The sequence below is a fragment of the Neopsephotus bourkii genome, unplaced genomic scaffold (assembly GCF_033783945.1).
Source record: "Neopsephotus bourkii isolate Nb327-2 ecotype Australia unplaced genomic scaffold, CSIRO-AGI_Nbou_v1 NB_1663, whole genome shotgun sequence".
NCBI lineage: Eukaryota > Metazoa > Chordata > Aves > Psittaciformes > Psittacidae > Neopsephotus > Neopsephotus bourkii.
In genome coordinates this window covers 3,652,863-3,672,926 of record NW_026902137.1, presented here as the reverse complement: position 1 = coordinate 3,672,926, position 20,064 = coordinate 3,652,863, and the positions used below count along the sequence as shown (strand labels likewise).

The 20,064-nt window shown below is 41.1% G+C and overlaps 1 long non-coding RNA gene across 1 annotated transcript in view; it reads right to left on the bottom strand.

The window, feature by feature from the left end:
• Nucleotides 1–20,064, bottom strand: part of LOC133224235 (uncharacterized) — a 105,674-nt gene that overhangs the window by 18,349 nt on the left and 67,261 nt on the right. Inside the window, exon 3 of the long non-coding RNA XR_009728798.1 lies at nucleotides 599–684. This is a non-coding gene — a long non-coding RNA (uncharacterized LOC133224235). The remainder of the gene's footprint in view (nucleotides 1–598; nucleotides 685–20,064) is intronic.

Genomic DNA, 20,064 nt, shown 5'->3' with positions numbered 1-20,064 from the left:
AATAGCTTTCTAAAATAGTGCAAATACTTATCATAAGCATATTAAAGAGACTTTTCATTTTCAGACATTAGCAAATGCCTGTAAATTTTTAGATATTCAAGCAGTCAGACACCTGAGGAAGCTTAGGATAACAATTAATTATGAGACCTGCTGCTCAAGCATCTCTTTGCAACCCTGAGTTCTGCAGCAATTTAGGATAGGTACCATTCTGCTTGTTTAGTGGCAGAGAAACAAGAGGAAGACAAGGGAAGACTGGTGCAAAATAGGATGTTATCTCAAGTGTCCCTCCAGCCAACCCAGTAGGCACTCATTAGACATCACTGTACTCCAGAGGACTCAGGAAGGACTATGCAGAATTGGAGTCTGCTAGTAGGCCCTTATTCAGGCAATTTGTCAGTGATACCAGTCATACGGGATTGTGGTGCTCTTTTATTTAGCCACCTGGCACTTAGTGCTTCATTCAATCTTGCTGAACTTAATGGGAAGAGACAGGCACTTTGCAAGAGAATCTCATTCCACTCAGAGGCATTTATGTGTCCTCTGCAGGGTGCTGTCTCTCTTGGGACAAGCTCTGGAAGTTCAGCTAAGTGCACCTCACCTGGACAGAAGATGAGGTATATCCTGGAGCAGGAAGACCTTCCAAAAGGCAGGAAGATGAGTGTGCACTTTGGGCTCAGCAGCAACCTGGAAGGAAGAACAAAGAACAGTTGTGGAGATGTAAGTTACAGCCTTTAAACCATCAGACTGTTAAACAGAGAGAAGAGCAAACACGAAGTTGCAGGTGAGCAAAGGCTAGTTCCTATTTCATGCTAATTTTGCTACAGACTCCTTGTCCAATTTAAGAGTTACTATGCTCATAAGCAGTTACTTTACTAATTTCCTTTGAAGCATAATAGGAAAAGAAAAGCAAAACAAAAAATGTGTCAGAGATGAGAAAAAATTGAAGAAAAGATGAAAATTCAGTTGAGAGAAGGTGGCAGAGGACATCTAGGGATTATGCTCTGCAAAAAAATAACAACCCTAAAAGCAGAGACTTTCATAGCAACTGAAGGGGAAAATAAAAAACCATAAAGTACAACAAAAACCCCTGCCTCCTGTGGTGAAACTTCAGTGAAATGCTATTAAGGATAAATCTTTTATTGTATTGTCCTGCAGGCAGTCTGGTAAAAACTGTATTCTCAGCATAAATGAACTCTCTCATTATAAAAAAGGGAAAAATGTCTGCTTTCAGGACTGGCTCCACGTAATGGCTGCAGAGGTACCCACAAGGGGATATTCAGGAGCAGTAGCAAGAATCAGGTCCAGATATTTCCTGCTGAAATAAGAAGGTCTCCTGATGGAGCAGACACATCAGATGTGTTTGCCACCAGCTTCTCATGCGCTGGCAGAAGACTGCAGTTCACATAAAGGATTTAGCCCAGGGAGAGCATTTAGTGAGGAAATAACTCCCTTTGCTCTGTGATTTGTCAAGATCTCCTTTAATTGGGTCTTTGGCTGAGAGATAGGGAAAAACACAGGCCAAATTAGCCTTGGTGGAGTTACAGGAAGGACAGATTTGACCCTCAAGCTGTGGAAGAGAGGGAGAGAGTTTTCGAAAGGAAAGGGAAAAGTTTTTTTAAATGTTGGTCTGGAATAGGAAGTCTCTGTTTCAAAGAGACAGTGATGTAGTGGGCTTCTGATTTAGCACATCTTCCCCAGCAATGATTACCTACAATAGCCAGAAGGCACTGAGTCACCTTCTTCTAGAAGGCGACATAAGCAGGATGTGGACATGTGGATGAAGACTCAGACAAACAGCACATCCAGCCAAAGGCAGAACCACAAGATCTTGCCTTTTTTTTTTCCTTTTTAGTTTTTTTTTTCTTTCTTACTTAGTCGATAGTGGCTTGTTGAATTTCTAATGTAGCTTTGCCCTCAGAATTTACATACATGTGTTCTAACCTCACCACTCACCTAACTTGTAATCTTAAAAGAGATTCTGAGGCCAGATTTTAAGACAGTTTAGAGATGCCATTACGTGAATAATATCTGCATGTGGTCAAACAGTCAACTATCAACTCGATAATGATACTGTTTGTATGCAAATCATGGTCACCAAGTGCATGTGTGTGCACATGCACACACACATCTGTTGTGTGTCAACCTCTGTTGCATTTCAAATGGCAGTCTAGCTCACTCCAATGTATCTGGCCATGGAAATGAAAACTCATTTGGAAAAGCACAAAATAATGCAATAGCATAGATAAAGATGCTCTCTACAACTTGCTCTCCACGACTCCCTGGAAGGAGTTTGTAGTGAGGTGGGGTCAGTCTTTTCTTCCAAGGAAGATGGTGCCATGCCCATTGTCCAGGTTGGTGATGATGAAGATATTACACAGCACAGGCCCACAGTAGGCAGCTATACCAGAAAATCCCTTTTGCCAGATCACTGAGTTAGTTTTAACCTTCACTGTTCCTACTGAAAAGCACTTCTTATGATTTTGCGATTTTCACTTTGTCACTTCATTCTCAAGCCTTTAAGTATTCATGACAAACATAGACCTGTTCATGCCAGTTTATGCCTTTGTCCTATGATAATTCTTGTTTTCCTTGAGTAATATTCGTTTAAGAACTCCTGCTGTAGGAGGGGGCACTTTCAGAATGCAGATAGCCCTCTTAATCACTCATTCCAGGCCTTTAAAATACGTTCTTCCAATTATAGTGATTGCACTCTTTGTCTTTGAACATGTGAGTTTACCTGAATCAGTTTTTATCCATTCCCCAATGGTTCCAAAGCCTTCCCTTTTAGTATACCTTCACTCTCTCCTTTCACTTAGATAAAAGATCAATTTGCTCAATATTTATTTAAATATAGTTTTTTTAACATCTCAGACCTGAGATACTTTTGCTGTTGCTATACTGAGCAAAGAATCACTTTCAACCTTTAAACAGGATTTCAGGGTAATAAACACCACATTTAAAATCTTGTGCTCATTAGTTTCTGAAACTGCAAAACTGCTTTCTGCTTGTATGCATTATTATTCCATTAGCAGACCCTGCTTGGATCACAAGTGTAATCCCACTGCAGTTGGAAGTGTTCAATCTTATGTTTACGCACACTGCTCTAAACTTGCACATTTCTTTACATATGACACTGTCTTAAAACCTCCTTTGATGATTATAAAATGTTTTTGTCATTGAAGCTTTCCATGTAGGGTTTTGTTTTGCACAATAACAATCCTTGTGGGTTTATAGCCTGTTTCATTTTTAGGGACGGAGCAGGGATTGCGAGGCAGGATGCTGGGTAAACTAAAATTCGTAGTTTATCCCAAAGTAGGTTCCCTGCTGGAGCGGATTTAAATGTATTTTTCTTTATTCACTGTGATTAATTCTGATGCCAGGGGATTCTTGGTACATTTCCTAAGGATAAATCCATGGGAATTGCAGACACTTGCTTAAAGATGATTGTTCAAAGTGCAGAGCACTGGGAAAGAGGCCTAAAAGTAAAATATGATCAAAATTCTGCTGTACTTGTAGCCTGCAGAGATTTAGGGATCGTGGATGTTTCAGAATCAAAGTTTCAATAAAAACCCCCTGTCTTCTAACCCAAAAATAAACTGGGGCTGAGTAACACACAGTGGCAGGCATGGACTGGCAGTAATATGCTATAATTATATACAATTTCCTGCACAAAGAGGGATATTTCCAGGTAATTTCTGACAGGCCTTTAACAACTGTATTTTGGGCATTAAAAAAAAGGAAAAAACCCACCAAACTCAAGTTTGATTTTAATGACCTTTATGTGACACCACAAAGGCAAAGTAAGTCACAGGCAGTGCAGTCTGTGAGGGGCAGAGGAGAACACCTGGCTGCAGGGCAATGTTACTCCTTCCAAGCTGAACCTGAAGCAGGGAAAGTGAGTTTGTCACTTTGGGAGGAAAAATGTATCTCCTCCTGCTCCTGTGGTCTGCAAGGAACCCTCTGATAAGCAGCACATACAGAGAATAAGTGTCATGATACTCCACAGGAACAAAAGTGCTACTTAGGCAGATCCAGCTGCTGTTCTCTGTTCTTCGACTGAACAGCTGTCTGCGCAGCAGACGGCGAATTCCCTGCTAAGGAAAAACCTGTTAAAAGCCTGCAGAGGGGAAACAATAGCAAGGAGTCACGCTGGCTGTGTCTATGTTAGCGTTTTAGGTTGGGACAGGAATGTGCTTTCGAAGCAAATCCAAAAGTAGGAAGGAACTGAAGCCAAGAGAATTTTTCCCAACCTCCGCTGGAATAGATGGGTATAGTGGGGCCTGAGAGGCTGCTCCTGCATACTGAGATAAGGCAGATCTGCAACATCTTCCAAAGAAAGGCGCTTTTCTAATGTGAAACCTCATCTCAAAGGCCCATCAAGCTTTTTGTGAGCTCCCCTATGTAGAGAAAGGCACATACCAACATCAGGTAAATCACACTAGACTGCTTCTACTTAGTATCTAACCAGCATGGCCTTGGTTGAAAGTTGCTCCCAAGGCAGTGCAATGCACTGGAAGTTGTGTGAGTTTCCATGTTTGGAGCTCCTGGTAGGAGTTGGGTTCCTGAATGCAACCCCCTCGCATTGTCACACAGCTAGAGAGATTGTTAAAAGAAAAGTTAATGTCTCTGCAGTGTCAGGAGGTCTGATTCTTTCCTCAAGACAAGCTCAATCATCTTTAACTGTTGAGTGGAAGCTTCTCATCCCTCAATGAAACAGTGGACAGGTTTCCACAGTGAAACTTTACTGGCTTTCACAGTGTTAAAATTACTAGCATTAGAGTTCTCCCTACAAGATATTCTGGAAGATCCAGTTGTCAAAGAAACCTTTTACTAGATGCTTGAGCAAGGAAATAACATTGTTCAACCATTTCCTGAACATTTGCAGAGTGACCTGAGTGCACAAAATTAGAGATGGCTCATCCTCTTACTTCAAGGCTATTTTAGTCCCCTGTAAGCAGGATTTACATTTCTGTACAAGGCTTTAATACCACCCTAGACTTGTTAGCATGTAAGTATAGAGATGTAAAACTCTGTAGGTGCATTTTCTAAATCCTGAGAGAATTTTAGATGAATGCATTGATGCATTTCTGAATTTCTGGACAGTGTTTTGTGAACTGTACAAGAGTCAGAACTGTGCCTGAGGAGGGATTTCACGTGGCCTGAAACGGAGCAGAATGGGACTAAATGCACAAGGCTGGACAATCTGAATTAGAACCTAGAGCATCTCACCCAGCTCAGCATGGGCAGGTGAGGTTACACTCTCCAGACTATGCTCTCTGTGGAGCCTGCTGCAAATGCCTCAGCCCAGTTGCAGTGAGATTGTTGTGATTTCCAAGCTTTTCCTTCTCTTTCTTCTATGCAGAGAGAGATACTAACACTGATACCTGCAATTTATCAGTGTGAGACACCTTGAGAAAAGAAAAAGAAAGGGGACAGCTAGTTCTGGTAGGAATAAAATACTAAATACTGCTTTGCCTTTGATTTTCTGGTTTCATTCCCATAGATTCTTTGCAAGTTTAATTTAATTTGGAATTGGTAAAACACTTTTTGCAGTACTGCATTTAAGTTCACAGTCTATAACCTGAAATAGGGGGTCAATGGCAACCAGAAGAAAGGATGCCAGAGTGCCTGAACAGGGATAAGATCAGGTGGCCGCTATGGGCTCATAGATCTGCCAAAGCATCTGAAGCTTCCGGACGGATGTGACAGAGAAGGGAAGGGGAACAGAGAAAGAACCGTAGTTTAATGTGAATTTCCGTTGCTGCTGTGGGATATGTAACCTCAAAGACCTTCCTTGTTCCCCTTCAGCCAGTCACTATGCTGTGTTTTCTGCTCCCTTCCCTGCTGGGTAACCTTTGCAGAAAACCCTTTTCCAGAAGGCATAATTGGACCTCAGCAGAGCTGTGGAATATTTAGAGAGGGTATGAATATTTCTTGCCCCTTTCACTGTGGCCATACATGGGAGAAGTTTTTCTAAGATGACTTTAGGAAGCAGAGACCAGCTCTGCCATTGTGAGAAAAATAAAAGCTTGTTTCTGGAAACTTCAGATTGAATCATAATTGTAAGATCACAGGCTTTTGTTGGCTAGAGTTTAGGTAGAATTATTACAATCAGCTATAAAGTACATCTGCTGCAGTTGAACTTTTATTCCATTCCCTTCCCCTCTAAATGTTATTGAAAAATACTGTCCTGCTTTCTTGGTATATTTTGAGACAGCAACTTTTTCTTGCCTTCTCTCCTGTTTATTATAGAAGAATTATCTAGAGCATGAGCGATATCTGAGGTTTCAACGGGACCTGATAAAACTGCAGATTGCTCAACTGAATTCTTTATCAGTGCGTGGTTCACAGATAATAGAGGTATGTGCATCACCAAGCACTAAGGGACCATTTATTCCAAGCTAGAGGTATGATCCAGTTAGTGAAGTTATCAAGAATTTTACTAGTCATAGCAGTGGGAGAAGTTAAGTCCCAGGGTGTTGGAAGTATGATTATGGTAAAGCAAATTTCATGTCTGAAAGAACTCAAGGCACAGAAACCAAATTGGCAACTTTCCTCTTAGTCGGTCTGCTCTCGGAAAAACTTCTAGATGCTTTCAAAGACACATTTGGTCCCTTCGTGCTAAAGTAGTGCCAGAGCACACATTAGAGTCTTGGATTTACCCATAGCAACTGAAGAATTCTCTATTAGGAAAAGAATCTTTTCAGTTCCATCAGAATTAATTCATTGAAAAAAGATCAGAGTTTAAGGCTCAGATAGGTGGAATATCCTCTCAAAGTTAAGCAAGAGTATTTCTTTTTCTCTGCTTACAGCTAAGGTGGATTAACAGAGGCATATGGAGAAGATCAAATATACCTTGAAATAATGGATATATAAATCTGCAGACTAAATCTCTCTTGAGTACTGGACAAGAGAGGGAGAATATAAGAATGTAGAGATCATTTACTGAGGGGATATAATCCTGGAGAGCCAGAGGGGTTCCAGGATCTTCAATATTTTATAAGAGGAATCTTAAAGCTATTTTAATAAACAATTGAGGCCAGTTTTTAAAAAATGTAAATGTACAACTGTGCACACAATCTGCATATGCAAATCACCACAATTGGGCAAGCAAATCAGATAATTGCATGCAAATATGCCTACTCACTCTGTGCCTGTGTCTACAATGGTAGTAACTGTGCATGCAAATTAGGTACACATTTTGTACACATAAAGGTGCAGCTTAAGAGGCATATGGCATGAAAATATGGCATATAATGAAACAAAAGAGGGAGAAAGAAATAGCAAGGGATACAGAGTTAGCTGTAAATAATAATATGGATTGTACACAAACACACACACATGAATCAATAAACAAGGGATTATAAAAAAGAAAATAGATCAGTCTTTAGAGTGCTTAAGGAACTGAAGTCACAGACAGTATGTGGAGTGGCATCTGTCCAGGCTGATACAGGTTCCCAAGAGACCAAGTGCCCATTCATCGCACAGGCTGAGTATTGCTTTTCAAAGCCACTCCAACTTCTCCCTCATTTGACCCAATGACCCTGTCCTCGAGGAGAAGATAGAGTTCAGTCTCTTCAGCTTACACAGGCTGAAGACTCAGCCACAACTGTCAGCAATGCTGCCAAACGAACATCAAAGGTGGTGGTTTCTTTTGACACATGGACAGATGTCTTCAAGGAAAAGGACTTTATAACTCTTTTGTCTATCAAAATTATTGACTTTGCTTCAACTAGCTTCCTTTCTGCTTTGGAGCTAACCAATGTAACCTCAGTGCCTTTCTCCATTAGGTTTATTTACATTCAAACTGCACTATAGCAAAATGGCTGGCACCCTGGATGGATGGATGGATGGATGGATGGAAAGGATTCTAACCTCAACTGTATCTGTGAACTGAAAATCTATGTTAGAGTTTTAAAGCATTTAGACCTTTAACTTAGTTGTTAGCAGATTAATGAGATGCTCAGACTGACATTTTATTTGAAATTTTCCAGGCAGAGAAACATGAAGTGCTCAGCATGAAGAGCAGACTGAGTTGCGATGACAGCAAGCCCCCTCAATCACTCCAGGCTTCAGCATGCTCACAGATACAAAACAATGAGCACAAGTTGGAGAACAGAATAAAAATATTGATTACATCTTGATTCTCCCCTTTATATGTGCGATTCCACATTTGTGCCACACTCAAACAGCCATAACAGCAAAGATCGCTGGCCACTTGGTGCCTTCAGCAATGGGCTTATGGTACTCAGGGCTTTGCAGAGCTATCTGGAGGCTCACAACCCCAAAAGGTCTTAACAACTCAGAGACAAGCTGGAATCTCAAGAGTCATTCTGACCCATGGGCATCTGAAACACATGGTTGCATAGGGAACTCAGACGGAAGGTGGACAGATGTCCAAAATCTCCGGTCTGCAGCTTTTTCAGTGTTTTTGTACTCTGGCTTTCCTTTGCATCTCAGAAACCTGGGTGAGGTTTTGCCTACCCAGCCCTGCAAATCCACTGAACAGCCCCACCATGAGGATTTTTCTGGCCATACTCTTTCTTTCATGAACCCAGCTGCCCGAGGAAAGCTCTAGAGGATGGTGCTTCTGTGGGAAACCCAAGTGCTGAGAACAAGGGGATGGCTTGCTGAGCCAGATGGGCATCTTGCTGTCTCCTACACTGAAAATATGTTTTTTTCTTTTTTTCCCCAAATCTCAGCCCTGTTTGCCATATTTTATTTTTCAAATGCCCATATCCTCTAAAATCCAGATACAGAAACTGTGGAGATGTTTGTGTCATGTGCATAGTTTGGCTCTGTCAATCTTGGGATACACTGAAATGAGCAGTCCCTTCGACTTATGTCCAATGTCCTAATGGTCTACTGTCTTACTTCAGAGCAACAGTTTTAAAGTTCTTCAGTCAGCTTTGGCCCAGGTTCAGAGCACATATTTTTCCTTACAATTCTACATAGCTTTACAAGCCAGAGCAATAGAAAGATCAAGCTACTTCTCATACATTGTGTATGGGTGCCCACGAGCACATTAAGAGCTCATTCACTTTTCAGTATGTATCTAGGCTAAACTGATTTTGCTTTTAAGAAAGGAGGAAACTTCGTGCTTAATGGAGTTTTACTGAACTTCAAGGTAGTTTGGAAGTACATTGTGCTGTGTAGACACGCAGCATTAAATACATTCCTCTGCCGTCAGAGGAATGAACAAGCTCATAGACCAGGAGCTTTTACCTCAATTTAGATTGCGGTTTGAATTATCCCAGCACCCAGGAGGAGTTAATGAGAGACTAACCATTGGATTTAGGGAGACGTGGATGAACGGTGCTATAAATTTGCTCTTATGAGCAGCTATTTTGATAAAAGAAGTTATTTCCAAGCTAGAACGGGCTTGTAGTTACACCCCAACCCCCATAATAGGTAGAAAAACTTTCTGCACAAACTGTGTCATTCTGATCAGATTTTGTGTCTATCAGTGAAGTCACAAACTTATGCAAAGGCATGCTGGATGGCTTCATGGGTGATACCCACGTGTGACTTTGAATACATCTTAAGAAACACATTGGGCATCTTTGTCACAGATTTATATGTTGGAGCTGACATATTATACTTATTTCTTTCTGTCAAAAGTAACAGTCAGGAATTCAACTCATGTGAGCAACTAAATGTAGTAAGAATTCCCCTTTAATAAAAATAAAGTCAGATAAAACAAGGACTGTATCTAGCTTGCCCATTTCTATCAGTCCATGCATGTTCCCACTCCTGCATGAAGGCTCTATTGGTTTTCCTCTTCTTTTTATAGACATACACTCCTTAGATCAGGTATTGTCTCTTTATGTATTTATAATCTCTAAAATAAGGGCATGCTGGTGTTTGTAGGTGCAATCTTCAGGGAAATAATAATAAAACTCTGCTGCAGGCACACACAGGCAAACAGCCAGGACAGTGATCCCCACCTCAGCCTGCTTTGCTCACTGCAGTTAGGCAGCTAGCCCAGAAGCCAACGCAGCTCTCACAAGTGACAACAGAGGACATGTTTTGGCTAGGAAGTGTCTTCTTTTTTTCTTAAACAGGCTTTTCCGCTCAGCTGGCTTTGATACCATTTACCCTTGGGTACTTTGGAAACAAGCTGGAGCAATCTCAGAGTTGTTAGCAGTTGGTTTTAAGAATCTTATGGGACTCTGAAGGGCCAGGGTTCTGGCAGAAGACCAGCACAGCACCCACTGGAAGGCAGGAGCTGAGGAACTGGGAAATTACTGACAAATAAATTTCAGCTTCTGGAAGGATACTGAAACAAAAGAATGAAAGCATTTGTGAACCCACAGAAGATAACAAGAAAATCAGTAAGCACAAACATGCAGTTATTTGGAACAGATGATGTCAAAGCAAGCTCAATTCTTTCCATGACTGCGTAACAGGATCAGGGATGGAGGAGAAACAACAGTTGTCATGGCTTGTTTTAAGCAAGTCTTTTGACTCTGACTCACAAGACATTCTTACAGGCAAGCTAAGAAATTTGGTCTTGAAGCAACTCAGGAGTGGATGCAAGAAGCTGCAACAGAGTATTTAATAAGAAATCATTGTCAAATTGGAAGAATATATTGAATGGGTAACCTGAAGGCTTGATCTAGGTCCAGCTGCATTCAGTACTGGACTGTGAAATAGGGAAAATTGCAGAAGACACAAACAGTGGTGACTTGCACATGACAAATTAGAAAACCAGAATGCTTTTCAGTGCAGTGCAAGGTTTTGATGATTCAACTTCAATAGCAATAACCAGAATCAGAAATAGCAGGATATAGCTGCAGTGATTCCGACAACAATAATCGGGGGTGGCAGAAAAGCCAGCTACTGTCAGAGTGGACAGATGTGAAGCAGTGAAGCCACCATGGAATACAAAGGAAGCAAGGAAGGCTTCCACTGAAGTACTCTTTCCATGCTTTAGGAGAACTTAAAACTCAGAGCAGTCAGGGAGATGACAGAAGAAAGCAATCACAACTAGTATCTTTGGGGTCAGGGTCCCTAGGTCTTAAATAGAAACTTGACAGAACTGGAGGAATTCCATTTAGGAGAGAGACAAGAATTAAAATTTACAAAAGGCTGTGGAAAACACAGGGAAAAAATACACTGTCAAGAGGACAAGAAATCCTGGGCATAAAGGAGACACATTCTAAATGTATGAGCAGGGAAATATTGGGTAAGTTATCTGGAGTGGTGGTTGAGTTTTTTGTTTTGGAAACACTTAAGAAAGGTTGGATAAAGATCCATCACACTATGGGTACTATGTAAGTACAGCTGATTTAGCCAGAGGGCAGAGGGTTGGATGGGTAGCTCCTTGAGACCCTGTTCTTCTGCTGATTTTGTACATCGGTAAAAATCTTTGGCCCTAATAGCAAAATGCAGGAGCTAGAAGTTAGGGGATTGCTTTTTTAATGGGGCAGCCACAGAAACTCTGAAAAACATTGCCAGCTAAACCCTCCCATATTCTTTGTAACCTTAGGAGATAATAGTAATAATTAATAATAATGGAAGGTTGCAGCTAAGCCCAAGGATCAAGGGGCAGCTGATGATCTCTGTGCACTTCTTGCATGGCACTGTAGTAGAGGTTGGGGTCAACTAACCTTGATTATGCACCACTGTCTTTTAATTTTGAGCTAGGCATGCAACAGACATCTGCAATGAAATATAGACATGCACAGGCTCCAGAAGTAGTTGGCACACTCTGTGTCACCCAGTTATCATGGGCTTAATAAGATCTAGGTTAAATCCCCTAACAGATCAGCCTTTTCTCTTCATCACAAATCTTGAGCTTGCTAGCACAGAGTGAAAGACGATGCCTTGCAACGCTTTACAACCCATTCCAAGTCCCTGTGGGATTAGTTAATTATTCTTTGCAATAATTAAGGCACAAACAATTGATATAGGAATCTCCGTTTGTTTATAGTGTGAGGATTCCCTTCCCCCAAGGCTGGAGAAAGCTCCAAATACATTTATACTCCAAAGCTGCTGTTCTCCAAAGGGAGATTGTTCTGCTTGGCTGAGAATGAAAGCCATCTCGTCGCTGTGGCAGGTATGGCTATATTAAGGCAGCAGTTGGGGGCCCTCAGGAGTTACTTGATTACATGTTGGAACAGCTTCATTCTTCAAGAGCTGGCATCCAGCCAATTAGTCCTATAGGAAGACTGATGTTTTAACTAGACACATCCATCTACCAGGCAGCTTTACAAACACTCTGTTTTATAGGTGTGGACTGCATGAGCATTTCTATTTCTGATTTTCTAGACAGGTCAAGGGGCATCTCTGAGTTCTTTTGAGGGGAGATGATCTGGGAACCCCAAAAGCATGTTAGTGAAGTTCAGAGTCTGGCTTTCATGTACCCAGTAACTAAGGCATTCACTGAGGGACAAGTAAGAGCTAAAATTATTCAGTTTGGCCTTCGCCTGATAATCTGCCATAGATTTAAGGAGCTAGAAGCAAAACAGTTGCAGTTTGTAAGCATCCTATAAGGTCCTCCTCAGAAAATCTACCCAGAAAGAAAAGCAGCCTATCAGGAACCTGCATTTGCTTAGAAATGAGAGCAAAAATATACAGTGGCCAAAGTAACAGAATCATAGAATCAACCAGGTTGGAAAAGACCTTTAAGCTCATAGAGCCTAACTATCACCCCAGGACTGTCAAACTAAGGGCAAACAGATCTCCCCTCAGGGCTGCCCCCCACGATCTCCAGTTACAGCCACCCCTCATCTGCCCCTTCATAGTGTCCCACACTATACAGCTGCTGCCCCTAACCCCCATGGCCAACCCTCTTCTCCCCTCAACATCTCCCCTCATGACCACCCTTCATGGGCCATGGCCACCCCTGCTCTTGCCTCACAATCTACTCTCACCTCTCATGCTGTCCCTGCAGCTACCTCACATAGAGATCACAGCCCCAAAGTCATGACCCTGGACACATTCAGTCCAGCACAGTGGAGAGGTACAGTCACACAGCTGGTAGTTACACAGCTGGTAGTTACAAATACCCTTCCCTCATTCACAGCCCCGTGCAAAGCCCCTGCATGGTGCAGATTCAACCAGCTGACCTGACAGCTCCCCACATGCTACTGCCTCCTGAGTGCCCCTGCCAGTGCCACCATGCTGCAAGGGACTCCCACTGATGGCCCCCTCTAGCAGTCTTAGGTCTGTTGACCTTTCCCTTTCACCTTCCCATCCTTTTTATGACCTGATATAAGACCTACACACTGGGAAAGAAGGAACCTGAGAGCTTTTTTCCAGTCACTGACTTGACTCATAGGGTGTGTTCTAGCATGGAAGCAAAAGGCTACTCCAGGTCTACTGGGAAAGGGAGGTGCAGATTCATAGCAGAACTTAGGCAAGAAAGCTGCCTTTGTCAATCTGCCCTGCAGCCAGCAAATGGGAGGGAGATTCTAGGTGCTTCCTAACATACACATTGCCATAAATGAGAGCCTCTATAGGTTAAATATGCAGTTACATTAGGAAAAAAAAAAAAAAAAAGAATGATTACCAGTTTTAAGATCAACAGTAAATATAAAGAAGATAATTTTAAAATATTCTGATTATATTACAAAAGTAGTCCTCTTAATACCAAGCATAGAGAGGCTGATTGCAGATTGTAACTGGGCATCAGTTTTGAAAGTATTACTATAAGCTACAGACTTTGGTTCTTCAGAGAAGCACAGAGATGGTGGTGGGGACAATGTTCTTGTTCCTTCAGCACACCAAAGCTGTAGGAGCCAGGAGGAGGTTTGGACATAACATATTTGCAGCTTCAGCACATAACATGGGGGTCAGCTAGGGCAGCATGGCCTGCCAGGCTCTTCCAGGATAATCCTGCTATTCTTCCCTCTGCTCTTAACACTCAGAAATCCTAAAAGGGCATAGAATCTGGACTTTCACACCACGCTGTATTGAAGGTATCACATTCAAGACTGCCACAATATACGATCTGGGCCATTGCACCTATATGTATCAGCCACTTGAATAATGAACGCTGAAAGAGAAAGGTCTTGCATGCTTAGGCACCTAAGGAGGGTTAAATAGTACCTAATTTCAGATATCTCCATTGGAACTTGTTGGCTGGACTTTCTTTATAGTCAACAGACAATCACACTTGCAGAGTGTGATTCATCCAACCTCTTTTAGTAACCGGCTGCAAGTCGAGGTGAATATCACTTTTGAAGTGTCTATTTCTCTTCACTGAGTACAAAAGCACTTGAAAAGACCGTTTCACACAGGGATGCCTACATTGTGGTCATCGCCGAGGAGGTGAGATGAATCCCGGCCAGACCATGTAAGAGCAAGGGGAAAAGTGTAAAGCTGAAAAACTGCTGCAAAGCATTTAGCAGTATCCTATGAATTTATTCTTCTAGTTTTGCACAAAGTCCTCAAGCATCCTGCAGCGAGCTCTGATTTTTAAATGATGTGAATTTTCTCCCTTTGTGTTCAGCACTCTGGTAGAGGAATTGCAAACCCATAATTCTTATTCTCTGGATGAGTCATATGTTAGTTTGCAGCAAAAAATTTAAGAAATGACTCGCTGAGTGGAGTTCTCTAACATCTCTTTGGTAATTAATTCCCTCATTAAATGTTGATTCTGAGTTTACAATCAGAAGTAATTTAGAGAGGACACAAGCTGCAAAGGGTGGATGCGCACGCTGTAACTGAAGGCCTTGCTATATGCCGAAGGGTAGCTTGAGCATCTTTCCACAGGTGATATCAACAGGACTTTCACTGAAATGACAGCCATCAAGAACAGCCACCTCATTAACCTCAGTCCATCCCAGGGCTGTCTACGGTACTCAGCGCAAAAAAGCTGTGTGAATATTGCCATGGCATTTCCTGCCTGTCACATTTCAAATGGCTTAAGTGCCATGATGGTCATGACTTCTAATTAGTCACTGCTTACACTGTCAGGTGTTTTGTTCCCACAGCTGTGCGAAGAAATGAGGATTAGCTTCTAATTTCCCAGAAAAGGAATGGTTAACATGGATTCTGCTCTTCCTTTTCTGTAGTGACACAAGCTTCTCACCCAGAGGAGTCCCTCCTTCTAGTAGTATGAAGAAGCACCTTTCTAGAAAGCACATGCTACCAACCTTTCTGCACACCTTTGGTAAAGATGCTCACCTTTGTAGAAAATGTTCCTGAATTCAAGACTGTTTTCACATACACTCCCAATTGTCTTCTCCTTCCTTTAAAGTATCACCCTCTTCCTTACTCATTAATGTATTTCAACATGGAAAACTCCTAGGTGCAAAACTTACCTTCTATTATTTGCTGATAGAAGTATTTCTTCTGGTGTTTACCCAGCTTATGTGAGCTCCTATAATTTTGTCAGCATTACTTTTCAAAGGTATTTTGTCTGTTCAGATACACTAAATGTAAAAGGAAAACCAAAATCTGTATGCAGTTTGAAATAAGAATGCAGAAAGCAATAAGGCAGGAGCAGCATTGCCAGAAGATGCCAGGGCATCTTCTCTGGTTGTTCTTTGAGAGATCCAAGTTAGCAGGGGCTTAATTCTAACAAAGGCAGTGGACATGACCTGCAAGCAGCAAAAGTAAAAAAACTGCAATAGGAAATACAGGCCTCTGTGTAAGCTGGTTTTAAACTTCAGGATAATGCAATACCTTTGATCTGAGTGCCTACTTCAAAGAGTGAGAGACTGAAGGAGGACATGATATTCCTCCAAATATGTAAATGGCTGCTGCAAAGGGAAAAGTAGTAATCAATTCTTTGATGGGAAGGACAGGAAAGACTGGGCTATTACTTTAACATGTTAGGTATGAAGGAAAACTTTCTGCCCTTAAGATGAGGAGGTTGTAGCATGTAAGTCCTGGGAATGGGTCACACAGACACTGTTGGCATAGCGTGGACAGCCCATAGAAAAGAGGATATCCCATTGTACAAAGTATTTGCTAATTGCCATCTCACCAGAAAGCCAGAGTTTGACATATTCAGAATGTGGAAACGGCATTAATATCTAAAGCAATTTGTAACCTGCCCCTGGGATCACAGATGTGCCAGTCTAGTGAGGTTGTTCTGCTGCCTGGGCTCTGCTTCCTGCAGCAGGTTGACCATACAGGCTGACTGAGGGCACCCGACCGCACGTGAATTGCAACAGGCAAGACAAGGGAGTCCAGTAATTTTTGCCTGCCTGTGTTCACGTGTGCTGGGCTGCTGCCACATCCATCAAGATGCACTTTAAGAAAGCTTGAAACTTGGACACAGACAAAAAGACATTTTCCTAGCGCTGTTGCTCGATTCTTAGCTCTTTTAAGTCAATGCAACTTACTTATTCTTCAGCCTTCAAGCACTCTCCAGCTTAACAGCACTCCCCATTCAGTTGCAAGTCTCATGGTATTTCCTGGGTTTGCTTTTTTCCTGGGTTTGCTTTAAAAAAAGCAAACCCCAGCTGCTAGATTCATGCATTGCAAAGCAATCTCATCTTTCATTTTTAAAATTATATTTCTCATTCTCATAGTTGTGGAAAGAAGCCTGTAAAGATGAAGTGCCAGTACCCATACAGCTCCAAAGAGAGAAGGCAAATAAAAGGCATTCAAAGTATGTTGGTTTAAGCCAATCGCATGATTTCTTTTTCCCCAAGGCCTGGCTCATGATTTTTGAGAAGTGGCATTTGGAAATGTTGGAAACATAAACTCTTACTAAGGAACAGGGGGAGCTACAAAGAAGCAATGAAGAAAGACAAGATTTGTTCACTACAGTAAAAACATTGAAGAATTGAAGAGGGAGACTTGTTAAAGGCTAGCAAAATCCTATTGCTTTCTCACTCAACAAGTCAGCTATACTGTCCCTGGTGACTGAAATGTGCATCTTTTTGTTACAGTATATTACCTTTAATTGCACTATCAGCTTGATGGTTTGAACATGACAAAGTCATTTTGTTTACTGGAGAAAGTGAAGGGCCTTTTGGGGCTCTAGAGAGCGCTTGATACCTGTTAACAACATCAAGCAGGTCAAATAAATAAAGATGGAGGACAAATACGGATTTTGTATTCAGTGTTCATGCCTGGTTTACTTTGCTGCTATCCAGCATCCTTATATCATACGTTGCTATCAGCAAGCTTTTTTTCCCGACTTTAGGAAGGGTATATTTTAATGATAAAGAAAAAATTATGATATTAATTTGTTTTTAGAACTAACCCTAAAGATAAGCTTTTCTTATAGTTTTTCTTTTTTAATGGGCTTGAATAGCAAAAACACATCATCCACCTTCTGTTGATGTACTATAAGATGTCCAAATTTCAAACTGGGTAAATACTCTTACTTATTGGGTAAATACTCATATTTATTATTTTCAAATTGGGTAAATACTCACATACCAAATCTGTATCATATTTAAAATCTAAGAAAAAGAATAACATTGCCTATCCATGTTGATGGATGTACTATAACATATATATGCCTTGAGATTGCGAGACAAAATGCTACATATATAACAGAATGACTACATTTACTGAAATTCAGTAAGACATGTTTTGCATTCTTTAGAATCTGAAAATCCACAAAGCATCTTAGATTCTTCCAGTAGGACAAAACTATTTCTTTCTTGTCTTTTGCATACGTCAGCTGAAGTGAACTAACTTCACATGCATGCCCTTATCTCAGTGCAAACTGCACACTTTAGGTAGCGTATGCTGAATAGTTAAATGAGAAAGCAAGTACATACAAATACTTTTCCTTAAAGGATACCAGACAATTTTTAACTTAAGAGAATCTTGCACTTGAGTAAGTGCAGCATAGATATTTATTAATTTTCATGAAAAAATTGTATTACTTGGTGATCAATTTTGATAGTACTGTAGGTACAAAATTCAGCTTTCCTAAAAGTGCAGAGGCTCCTTATTAGTGATAATACAGAGATCATTGATCAAGATCTTGAAAAAAATAATATTACAATTGTTGCAAGAGGGACTAGAACAGAACCTTCTCGATATGTCTCATATAGGAAACCAAGAATATTTCTAATGATTGCCTTACCCATTGGTCCTCATTGGGTCAAAGATTTAAACAATACTTTATAAGAGTGAGCTTTGCTCACAGACATGTAGCTAGTATATGGGCAAGAGATTACTTATGTTCAAACTACCATCTAGTTTATTAATAGTTCCTCTAGGTTCAGTTCTGCTTAGAGCAGCTGATGGAGAACTCCAAATGCAAGCAGCATTTGCAATCTGGTGATTCCAGAGGCATTCCAGACAGAAGTTAGAAGACCTGTGGCCAGGTCCCAGTCTCATCAGGTCCCAGAATGCTTTTTTCCCCAGATTCAGTGGGAGCAGTGTGGGGTCCTGCTAATTTTTAGTCTTAGCTCTTTTACAGACCATCTTGGCAAAACCAGAAATCAAAAAGCACCTCATTGCAGATGTTCTCAAATGAAGCACCCAACCTCCGTAGGATTTCCACATGCAGTCACAGAAACAGCCTAAGAAATGAGGTGATGCAGGCCTTGACTTTCAGCCAGGAACAGAGAAGATGTGGTTTGCTTGCCTATGTCAGACTAAGGCCCAGACAAAAATCCTTCACATTCAAACCCAAGAACAAAAAATGCAACACAAGCTACTACTGAGGCAACTGCTTGGGCCAGAAAACACAGCTACCTGAAAAATCAAAAGACTGAACCCAAGATTCCTCTACCCGAGATCTGTCTATGCAGTGGCAGGTATTTGTATGCCTAAAACTGCCTGCTGTGCATTTTCAAATAGACTATGAAAACTTATGGAACATGTAGAATAAAGCAGCTGGGAATAGAAGACACTGCTCATACTGCTCTTGTGATCATGCTGTGTTTTGCATGCACAGCTGCCCCAGCAGTTTCCCCATCAGATGTGCTGCTGCATTTGTGCTGAAAGACAACAAAACTCAACAGATTTAAATGAATGTGCTTCAGAGGCCTTGAAAGAAAATGCTGTGACAACTTGGCCTGCACAGAGCGGCACTGTGTTTGACTACCTGAATTAGATTTAATCTAGCTCCCCCAGCACTAATAATAATATAATATGCTGTAAAATGAGTCTAGAAATCTTCAATTGAATCTGTATGTTTACTATGAAAGGAGCTGTGTTGACTGTACAGTACAGCATTTTAATATTTTCAGCAGGCAAGTAATACATCTTGTCTAGACACCGGAGAGGTTTTCAGACACAAAATTATTTTAAATGCTAAAACAAATAATGCAGACTTCACCTCCCATCCCTACCAGATTGTGGAATGTCATTTACTTTAAATTTGCAGCCAGACAGCACATAGCCAGAGAAATTGCCTGTAAGAAAAATAGGCTGACACTTATCACTGCATTCCAGTGGGACCAGAGGGTGATGTCAGCTCTCTCTGTTTCTCTCAGACAATTGAGCTTCCTACAAATCAATAAAAACAAGGTTTATTGGTATCTTTGCTTGAGCCACTTTCATTGTCCTAGTGACAAAGTCTTCACAAATTGAATCATTAAACACAGTAATTGTGTTTCAAATACATTTTAGAGAGGAGGAAGGGAAGAGAGGGTGTAAAAGATTATTTGCTACAGTATTTATGGCTGCACAATGTAGATTTGTAACAGTTTGCTATGTCTACAATTTATTTTTCAATATGGAAAAAGGAGCAGGGGGAGGCGGCAGAGGAGGGACTCCAGTAAATGGAACAAACAGCGGCACTCAATTCAGACCAGCTAAGCTTTTAATATTTCCCTGAGCTAATGTTATATAAGGGATTTCTCAGCAGCTCCTCACACAAAATGTCAAACTTAGTTTAAAATTACTTTTTTAAAAATAGATGGGCTTAGGAAAAAAAAAACCCCAACCAAACAACAACCACAAAACCTTGCACCCTGGAGTCAGGATCTAAGGACTGTTACCAGCCTGTTGGTTAAAATAATTCCTTCCTCGGTGTTGCTCAGTCCCTTACGCAAGCCTCTAAACTCATTTCGCCCCAGCACTCTTTAAATCTTTGTTGCTTTTTGCATATGTGGTTGCAATTTACATACCACCCACATTTAAAGAGGTATTGACATTTTCAAGCCGGCTATTTTAGCCCCTGGATTTAAA